Below are 11,340 nucleotides of genomic sequence, written 5' to 3' on the forward strand. Positions count from 1 at the left end.
GAAAGGGGTACACTCATCCATTGCTGGTGGGAATGCAAACTTGTGCAACCACTCTGGAAAGCAGTGTGGCGGTTCCTCAGGAAATTCGAGATCAACCTACCCCTGGACCCAGCAATACCACTCTTGGGAATATTTGAAGGTCTTAAAGTAAGAAAAATAAATACTCTTAACTTTGGAAATAAGCAATCAGCATTTAAAAACTGGATTTCCTGTAAACTAAGAAAGAATAAGTATCCGTGAATATATTTCTGAGAGAGACATAGAAGGAATAATGATGATGCAGAGGATTGTGGGTATTGTTGCTCCAGCTTAATACCCATCCAGAGTTGTATGAATCAGAAGCTCTTCCCTCTTGGCCCTTGACCTGTGACAGTGAACATAAAAGTAGGGCCTTCCAAGTCAAAGTCTATGGATATAAATAATTATGGCCTCAAATTAAAACCAGAACAGAAGAAGAATCACAGATTTACAGACTCTGCTTAGTGTTCTTCAGAGTGAAATTCACAATATGTCAGAACCCATCGAAAATATAATGGGCAGTAAGGAAAAGGGTAAAGCAAATGATGACAAAAGCAATCTAGGAACCACATGGGATACATGAGGATCTAATAAGAAAATACACAGCAGATATTTGGCAGAGTGAGTCTACTCTAAATATGCTACATTTCCAAGTCAGTGTTCTAGGAGAAAGACAATCACAAATCTGCAAGCTCGGAAGAGAGACAAGATTCAGGACGTGTTCTGCTCTTCAGGATTAGATGGCTGACTGAAAAGAAATGTATATACCAGAGCATCAAATCATACTCCACAAATATTCCTCTTTCTACTTTCGAAAGCATGAGAACTCCTTTTACTATCTTTTTCTTCTCAGACCAAGAGATAGCAGAGCAGAAAAGAAGAGATAGGAGAATCGAGTCTTGCAACAAAGTAGAGAGCCATGTTTAAAAGTTTCTGATACAAAATACAACAGATTGAAGCAGGATGTGATTTCTACTAAGAATTAGGATGGCTAATGGTGAGAATATTTTAACACCTCTTTAAAGTGTTTTTTTTTAATTAAATACAGGATTTTCCTCTCTGAAATTCATTTTGTGTCTTCTTTATTTTGTTTCAGTTTAGACCTACACTATGTGGCTTATACTATCTTTTTTCAACTGCAATTTAAGCATTTTTGTTCTTTTTCTGTTCTCTCATGTTAGACGTTTATGATAATTATATCTGTGCCATAATCTATGTTCATTTCCTTACAGGTATTATTATAAAACAGAAGACATTGGTGTTGTGTGAACCTGTGACTATCACAATCAGAGGAAAGTACTACCCAAGATTCAAGACGGGTTTTTCCGTGCTAGTGATCCAGAGAGCTAGTGATAGACAGCCGAACTGTGGCTATAGACATGGTACTGGAGTTGTAACCCGAGGTACAATTATTTGTCCTATGTCTGTTTATTTACTTGGCTGATTCATTTTTTGCAGTGCTAGGAATCAAATTCATAGCCTTATGACTGCTAGGCAGGCACTCCCTGTAGAGCTATGCCTGGGCCTGTTCAATTTTAATGGAAGCAATGCCCACTGAAAGAACCTATACTAAATTGTTGAAAAACTACGAAAAATGAAGAGAACTGTTTGGTATAAGTACAACAAGCATCATGCGAAAGTGCTATCTACACAATTAGAGGGTTTTAAAAATTGATTTGAGATAAGAAGAGTGAAAATAACTGTGAACACTATCAAACATCTCTTTCTTAACTTCAATAACTCAAAATTTAAGAGAATGTGTCAGTTTTCTTGAAATAATATGAATATTTGGGTCAGCATGAAAACCAAAAATATATGAAATATATTAATAATTATGTGTAACTGCTTTTTCTTCTAAAGTTTAATGATTCCTAAGCATCTTATAGGAAACATTTCAGATATTCAATGCTCAATATCTCCTAGGCTGCAAGCATATTTTAATCTAAGGTGCAGCAAATAGTGATAGCAGTTCCTGGTTCCACTTATTAATTCCAAGTCCAATTACAATGTCGAAGAGAAACTGAGTCTTCTGAGATCTCACATGCTGAATTGGAAAATGGGTGACAATTCCACTGCTAACACAGAAGTCTACCCGAGGAGATAAGCAGGACATAAGGAGGCTACTCTTTACTAAATATCACTTGTGCTTCAAGGTTTGCAGACAGGAGTTAGTTTGCATTCTTAAGTCTTGAATATTTAAAAGATTTGTGTACACATATCCATAAAGAAGATGAACCTTCATCACCCACTGTGTTTTTATTCATGAAATGTTCATATACGGGGGAAATCACAAATGTGGCGCTTCCCAGATGCAGTCAGAACAAACATGACAAAGAACAACTGAGGTTCTTATTACAGATTCTAGAAGCCACCAATAAATTGTTTCAATGTTCATGGTGATTGCATAACTATGGACGTAGAAAAAGATGATACAGGAAGTTTACATAGGAAAAACATGGAAATCAGCTCTGTCTGTGTGAAATGTGCCAACTGATATTCTCTGCTCTTATTTCCACTCCACTATGCATTAGGAGAGTTCTTGAGAAGTTTGTGATGCAAATTCTAAATCGCATGGAAATAAAATTCTCCCCTTGGCTTTAATACAGCTCCAATATAAAGCATGAAAACATATGTATTTTTTCCAGCAATATAATGAAATATATTGAGATTTATTTGGGAATTTTTTCTTAATCTTATAAATTGAATGGATTGGAAGAAGATAAGAATTGTTGACTCTAAAGTTTTATAAGTAATGTTATTTTCATGAATGAGGCTGTAGCTCTGTGTCCGACACTGACAACAGCAATGAAAGAGCAACGCTTTAATGTTAGTCTCCAGCTGAAATAGTCGACAAAAACATACAGAATTTTACAGGAATGAAACAATACTTTTACAAAAGCATTAATAAGGCTATCTTCCACGCTCAGGATTTTGCATACTGACTCAGTTCTTATTCATTTTTAAAGAAAATAATGAAACTGCATTTTAGAAATCACACACACACACACACACACACACACACACACACACACATTGGAGGGATTAAAGTCATTGGCTAGAGTTACCCAGAAAACACTTTCAAAACCCACTTCGCAAATAAAAATTATCTTCTCCTCTCACAAAGGACACTGACTTCGGTTCCCCCTTTCTTTTGAAAACAGTTAATTAAATGAAAGATTTCTAATGGGGCTCTTTTCTAGTGTGTCTAAATATTTGGCTTTGGGCCAAAGTAGAACAGTTCTGAGGCCTTAGAAACCAAAAAGGAAAAAAAAAAAAAAAACACCTAACCATAAGCTGAAAATAGATAACTTTTGTTTTTTTTTAATTTATTTATTTATTAAGGATTTCTGCCTCCTCCCCGCCACCGCCTCCCATTTCCCTCCCCCTCCCCCTCCCCCAATCAAGTCCCTCTCCCTCATCAGCTTGAAGAGCAATCAGGGTTCCCTGACCTGTGGGAAGTCCAAGGACCGCCCACCTCCATCCAGGTTTAGTAAGGTGAACATCCAAACTGCCCAGCCCCCCCCAAAGCCAGTACATGCAGTAGAATCAAAAACCCATTGCCATTGTTCTTGAGTTCTCAGTAGTCCTCATTGTCCACTATGTTCAGCAAGTCCGGTTTTATCCCATGGTTTTTTCAGACCCAGGCCAGCTGGCCTTGGTGAATTCCGGACAGAACATCCCCATTGTCTCAGTGTGTGGGTGCACCCCTCGCGGTCCTGAGTTCCTTGCTGGTGCTCCCTCTCCTTCTGCTCCTGATTTGGACCTTGAGATTTCTGTCCGGTGCTCCAATGTGGGACTGTCTCTGTCTCCTTTCATCACCTGATGAAAGTTAATATTCAGGAGGATGCCTATATGTTTGTCTTTGGAAATGTTAAGATAACTTTTGAAATGTTTAAAAGTTAGCTGAGGTGATTAATGTTCTGTTACCAAAGCAAGTCATTTTTCTGCATACTAATGAAATTTTAGGATTCTGGAGTAGCTGTAAATTCAAGACAAAAAACATAGACTAGGAATTCTTATTATATAATCACTTGGCATTCAAGCACATAGGGATTCCATCCAACAACCCCAAAGGAAAGTACCAGGTTGAAAGTACAGGTCTGTCTAGTAAACTAAATAAATGAAGTAAGATAAAATATTCTGAAGGGAGAGAAAGGCTCCAGTCAAATTGAGAATGAAACTAAATGATCAAAGCCATAAGAGGTGCTGACGTAGTAGTAGTAAGCTGACTAGAGATAAAGAGACTGGCTATAAGACAGCTATCCATTGAGATCAGGCTTTAAATGGCAGCACAGGAAAGAATTACAAATTTATTAAATAATATTTGAAAACAAAGGGGTTCTACTGGCTATAAATACAGCCTTACAAAAAGACTCAAATCTATCAGCATTCTAGAAAAATCTAAGAAATGCAGGCATCTGATTGACACACTTTGACCTATAATTTAGTTCTTAGGGCCCATATAACTCTCTCTCTCTCTCTCTCTCTCTCTCTCTCTCTCTCTCTCTCTCTCTCCCTCTCTCTTCCCATAGGCCCATACTTCTAACAAACCCCAGGTAGCATAAAGATGGTGAGTATTCCATTTTCCAATATGAAGGAATGTTTTATTCTTTATATTCCAACATGAAGGAAATTCAATAATAAGTCCAAATGTTTCATCTCCTCTGTGCTCCTTATTCCTCAGGATAACCCTTCACAGTCTATGTCTATATAAGGGTATGAATATTATAATAGCCTAGTGTACAGAGAAAAATCAAGTTTTATTAGGGATGGGCCCAAAAATATGGAAGAAATAGGATCAGATTTTTGTGATCTCCCTCTTTAAAAATGTACTTAATATTTAGTGTTTAATATATATTAACTCAGAATTTTGAGTACCTCTTTTTAAAAGTTTTAAAATTAGTACTATCTATTCTAGTGTCAAGTAATCTAGGCAAGACAAGCAACAGCCCAAAGCATTAAGAGTGCCACTTGAAAAATCCTAACCCTATACATTTTGTTTGTCTCACCAAACAGAAACAAGATATACAAACAGAAAGTAAAGAACAAAGACAGATTTAAAAAGACATAGGATTTGCCACTATTGCGTAGCTCTATCATAGCACTTACCCTTATTACAATTTTTTCATAAATAGTTTACTAACACCCACTAAGTTACAACACCTCTTGAGCATAACTTAATCAACTTTATCTTAAAGAACTCGATCTATAGAGTAAAATGTTTTGAAAAGTGTTCTTCAAGTTATGTAGTGTACAACTTCTTAGGTATTCTATTTGGTTTATCTATTTATACCTTTGAGCTAATAATTTTTTCACATATCATTATAATTATATGTTTTTACTAGGTGGGTCATTGATTTATTATTGAGTTGGGAATCTGGAGAGTAAAAAGGCAGAAAAGTAAGAATATACCTTACTGAACATTTCTTACTCATCAAACTGTCTATGGAGAAAACATTAGTACCACATTAGTTACCTATTTTCTATTACAAAATAAAATACCTGAGGTTGGGTATTTTATAAAGAAAATAGATTTATACATCTCAAATATTTAGAAGTTTGAGAGCATCACGCTTTCAGTCTACTCTCAGTTCTCATGAGAAGCCCACAGTATGTAGAATCACAAGGACAGAAGCACGTGAAGAGACAAGAAAAAAGGAACTTGGACATCAGTCTTGCTCTTTTGTAACAACACAATGCTTTAATTTAGAGTAAGTAGCATTCCGTACAAAGTATATAGGTTCCTTTCAGAGGAAGCAACTTCAATGGATTATCTTATCCTAGATTCCATTTCCTAAAAATCCTCTCACCTCAACACCATTACACAACATTGAAAGGACCAACCTTCAAATGTATAAACTGTTAAAGGACAAACCACATTCAAGCAAGAGTAACAGATAACCAGGTCTCATATTTGGGAGCTCATGACTGAGCTCTGAAGAAGCATGTCACAGTAAGAAAGACCCAGAAAAAAAAAAAGAGCTAGGGTGGGGCTCCAGTACCAGTCCTTACCATTTCTAAGACCTCAAACAAATTATGACCTGTTTTTTCAAATTCTTCACTCATAAAGTCAGAATCAATTGAAGTTTATCATTTATAATACAAGAAATAATGTTTTATTCATACAATATGTAAGCAATAGAAAGTCACAGCCTTTACTGTTGCAGTAACTCTTAGAAGAGGAAGGAAGAAGGAACAGAGGAGAAAAATGCTTGTCATTCTTTGAATTGGAGTAGGCTGCTTCTTCAGAGAATTGACCAAGCTCTATTCATGCTACAGAGGCTCTTGATGGCATTTGATTAGAAAAACACACCTCCTTTTTAGGTTCAGTAGCAGTACCTGGCCAATTATAGAATTCCTCTCCCCTTAAAGAACACATAACTAGGTCTTATCTAATTAAATTAACCTTTTTCTAATATATCAGAAATGTGTAATTACTAAACATTTATAAACAAGTTGTTACAATGTGTAGAAGAATACTATGAAAATTTTATAATCGTATATGAGATTTGGATGCCTCTAAAAGACCAAGGAATCATAAGACATTCCACAGATAGGAGAAGCTTCTTCCTTGTGCTCATAACCATGAAATTCATATCTCTATTTTAAAACACAATAAATTTTAAGACAAAATCAAAGTTAAAACACATGTATTTCAATTTAGGTCATAAATGAAACAGTTCTAGAAATATTTGAATATGGGGAAGGATATGAATATATATTTTCACTATTCAATTGAAAATATATACAACACTGTGAATAATAAGGTCAAGACAAATTAAAGCTATCATATAATTTTACAACACATACTAGCTAGCTAAAATTTAAAACATTTACAATACCAAATGTTTGAAAGGATATGGAGTTGGTGGATTAACACATATTGTTGAGAATTTTAAATGATTTAAGTGCTTTTTAAAAGGTCAGGATTCACTGAGGATGTAGTTTATTTAGAAGAATGCATATTTAGTATGCAAATCTTGGGTTCCAGTCTCAGTACCACATAAAGTCAGTATGATAATGCATGGCTAATCCTAGTATTCTGGAGGTGGAGGCAGGTGAATCAGAGGCTCAATATAATCTTCAGTTGCACAGAGTCTGAGGCCATCTTGGGATATATGATGCACTGTCTCAAGAGAAAAATCTAAAGCATCCTTACAAAAGAGAACATACATTTAGCCTATGATATACAATTATAATTTCTCTGCTTTAAAAATGTTAATGATAAAGTGTTCCACCAAAAAGGTTTGGTAACGACATTTATAGTAATATTGTTCATACAAAATTAGAGTAGCCTAGATGTAAAAAAAAAATGTGCTAATAAAATAGAAATTCAAATAACAACTAAAAAATCTAATATCCCAATGACAAGAGTGCATCTCAAAGCACAAGGCTTTACAAGTGAAGAATTCCACAAAAGTAGGCATATCATATTATTTATGCTATGTTCTAGAAAAATCAATAGCTAATAAAGCAAGACCAATGATTAGCTCTTGCTTTCATTGATGCAAGTGATGGAAGTGGCTGAGGAAAGGCATGGGGAAAATCATCTAGGACAACATTACTGTCCTAGATTATTTTTGCTGTTGTACAATTAAATCCTGTGAATTAGAGTTTATGTACCACAACAAAATGAAGCCCGTAATAAGCACTGGACTCTATCTCCTAACATGCATACTGATGGGTATGGGGAGAAGTAGACTAATGTCTTTAATTTATTTAGAAATGTATTAGAATTATAAGGCTTAGTAGATATCTATAATTACATATGATATATGAGATATAGATATCTCATGTGTAGATCAATGGGAGCACACACACATGTGTATGATAAAGCAAATAATAGTAAAGTGTCAGTTACAGATCCCTGGGATTGAATATATAGATGCTCCCATCGATATTTTGGGGGCTTACTAAATGCTCAACATTTTCATGGTATAATATTGGCCAAAATGGTATTGAGAATTGTTTCAGTTTCATTCTTATTTATATTAAAAGCCAAATAACAAATTCCTTGCTATTGATGGTAACTCAGCATAAATTCATTCTCTATGTAACATTACACTAAATTACATTTTAAAGAATGAAACAAAATATGTTTTATTTGAAGCTTCAACCTGTACATAGATACTTCACATGGTGTACGGTCTATGAAACTAATACATCAACTAAAGAGGAAAAATAATTTTTCCAGTTCTTAAATCCTTCCAAATACTAGCCCAACTTTCTCTTTGCCAGCACATGTTATTCTATATTTAGTATATGTGAGTCCAGACCAGAGACAAATTAGGAAAGTCAAATTCTTAGCACTAAATTTTTAATGATTATCTGAGTGGGGCTCTCACATAAAATCATTTGTACAAAGTTGATATTTTCCTCATATAATGTAAGAATCTGTATAACAGCCCCGTGATAATAAAACTTCATAAATGGTGCCAAAATCGTATCTAATATGAAGAAATTTTATCTTCATTTTTCACTAGCATGCTAATTTTGCTGTGAATGTGCAGTCTGTTTAATACCTATGGGGGAATCAAAATTTAGTTTTATTACTTTTGGGCCCATAATACCAGACTAAAAAAGATAAATTAGAAGATCCAGCATCCTACATTCAGAAAATAGAGGGCAGAATTAAATGCAACAAGACTATCAGATCACATGCAATAAAACTCATTTATTGACAAGTTCATAACTGAAATCAAAAATATTCAATATGACTGATTACTGAGAGAAGGATAAATTTTGGGCTTCTTTTTTCTTACTTAGAAACTCAAGAAGCCATGCTGAGAACAATATAAAAAATGGACATGATTTTTACTAACAGAATTTCCTCTTCTTCTAAAATATATGTGCAAGTTGATTTCTGCATGAGTCCTGCATTGGTTCTTCTCAAGAAAGGACCAAATGGCATACAAGAGGTTCTAAACCTTCCTTATACTATGACCCTTTAACACATTTCCTCATGTTGTGGTGACCCAAACAATAAAATTATTTTGTTGCTACTTCAGAACTGTAATTGTGCTACTGTTATGAATTGTAATATATGAATTGTCCTGATATGGAGACTATCCAATGTAGCTCCTAAAGGAGTCTCAACCCACAGGTTGAGAAACACTGTCATAGAATGTTTTCTTTTGAACACATTGTAGAAAACTGAGGTGTGTTCAAGTGAAATAGGACTTATCACTCTGGGGTAAAACAAGATGGAAGGCTGACCAATACCGTACCATCTTTTAAATTACTGCTCAGATGGCTCACATATGACACACAGAGAACAATAGAGGACTCCAAAGCAAAAGACCAACATAAAGCCCAAGCAGTAATGGGAAGCCACTATCTTTTGAAATCAAACAATTGTGTTAGGTTAGGTGGAAAGTACAGGAAAGAAAATCTATTTTTCCAATTTCCATCCTATCCCTGTGAGAATGTCAGTATTTTTGTATTAAAAACAAAAATCTTAATTTTGTGCTAGAATGATAATTTTGCTGTAAATTTCATTCTCCCTAATACCTACGGGGGAGGGGAGAATTAAAATTTGGTATTACTAGTTTCTTTTGAATCCACATTATAAAATTGAAAAGAGAAATTGGAAGACCCAGGTGCTTCAAGAGAAAGTAAACATCTTCTTGTTCCAAAAAGCATTGATTAAAAGACATGGAGCTTTAGGGACAAAGCAATAAAGCCAAGATAAATAAACAGCCATAGACATCAGAGACACAAGTATGCAAGCCTAAAGACACAGTCAGTGCATGGAAGGGGTGTCACCCACCAAGCCTTGGTGATTTCCACTAAAGTTCAGTGTTTTTGAAAAACAGGTCAAGACTTGAAAAACAATGAGCTTAATTGACAGCTAAAAGAATGATATAATGTGATGGAAATGTGTAAAATACAGCTTGCAAAAAAAAAAAAATTAGGTGAAAAAAATCACCTGACAAGAAGGCAATCAAAAGGAAAATACAAAGTCAGGGAATATGCCTGAGAAAAAAATTATTACAATAGCAATTATTCTCTTTACTTAGAAAAAAATATAAACCTAAGTGCTAGTTTTGTTTGGTTTAATAAAGATTTTAATAACAAAGTGCTCATTTGTTTTGATATTAAATGTACACTTTCCTCAGCAAAGGATTGAAATGTGATAAAATGGAAAAGTCTATGGATAAAGTGCTAGCAGATTGGCAGCCTTCTCGGCCCTGATTATTGTTATATATGTACATATGCGTGAGTGAGGGGGACAGTGTGGAAACAGTTGGAGGAAGGAAAGGGAAGTGAGAAATTGATGCAATTGTATTTTAATTAAAATGTGTAAAAATAAAAGAAATTGTTAGCAGAGTAAATAAACTCCATTCCTGATCAATAGATAGAAGTCTTTAAAGACTATTTTCTAATCAAGAAATAAAATGCAACCACATCTTTTGTTATAGAAACAACCACAAAAAAAAGATTAAAACATAATCAAAAGTTGCTGCATACGGGACTGGAGGTGAGGAAACCTACATACTAAAGGTACTTAGCCATTTGAACATGATGCCACTTTTGACACTTCAAATTTATATCTCCTTACACATGTATAACTTTTAACACAAAACAATTTAAGGACACATTAAATGGAACCCATTGGATTTGTCATTATGTTTGAACAGAATTAATGTTTAAGTAAAGCATAGTCTTTTTTAAAATTTGTTTAATTTTTTTAAAAAAGAAAACAATCTTTTTTCACTTTACATATCAATCCCAGTTCCCACTCCCTCCCCTCCTCCCATTCCCTCCATCTTCCCCCACCCCTGACCCCACTCCCTTTCCACTCCTCAGAGAGGGCAAGGCACATTGCTTTGAGGAAGGTCCAAGGCCCTCCCTACTATATCTAGGCTGAGCAAGGTATACAGCCAAAGAGAATAGGTTTGAGAATAAAAGTCAGTACAAGCAGATGGGATAAATCCTGGTACCACTGCTGCCAGTAGCCTCGCAGTCTGCCCTAGCCATACAACTGTCACCCACGTTCAGAGGGTATAGTTTGGACCTATGCTGATTCATTCCCTGTCTGGCTGGAGTTGGTGGGCTCCCATTAGCTCAATCACCACAGAACCTTCATCCAGCAACTGATTGTATTAGAGGCAGAGACCCGAAGTGGAGCACTGGGCTGAGCTCCGAAAGTCCAGTTGAAGAGTGGGAGGAGTGAGACTATGAGCAAAGAGGTCAAGACCATGATGGGGACACCCACCTAAACAGTAAAGCAGAGTCTTACCAATACCTCAGACAGAGTCCCTTAAACAGGGTACCAAAGTACATCTGAAATCCAATCCAGTGGAAATCAACATCCCACTA

This window comes from Microtus ochrogaster, chromosome 1 (assembly GCF_000317375.1).
Source record: "Microtus ochrogaster isolate Prairie Vole_2 chromosome 1, MicOch1.0, whole genome shotgun sequence".
Taxonomy (NCBI): domain Eukaryota; kingdom Metazoa; phylum Chordata; class Mammalia; order Rodentia; family Cricetidae; genus Microtus; species Microtus ochrogaster.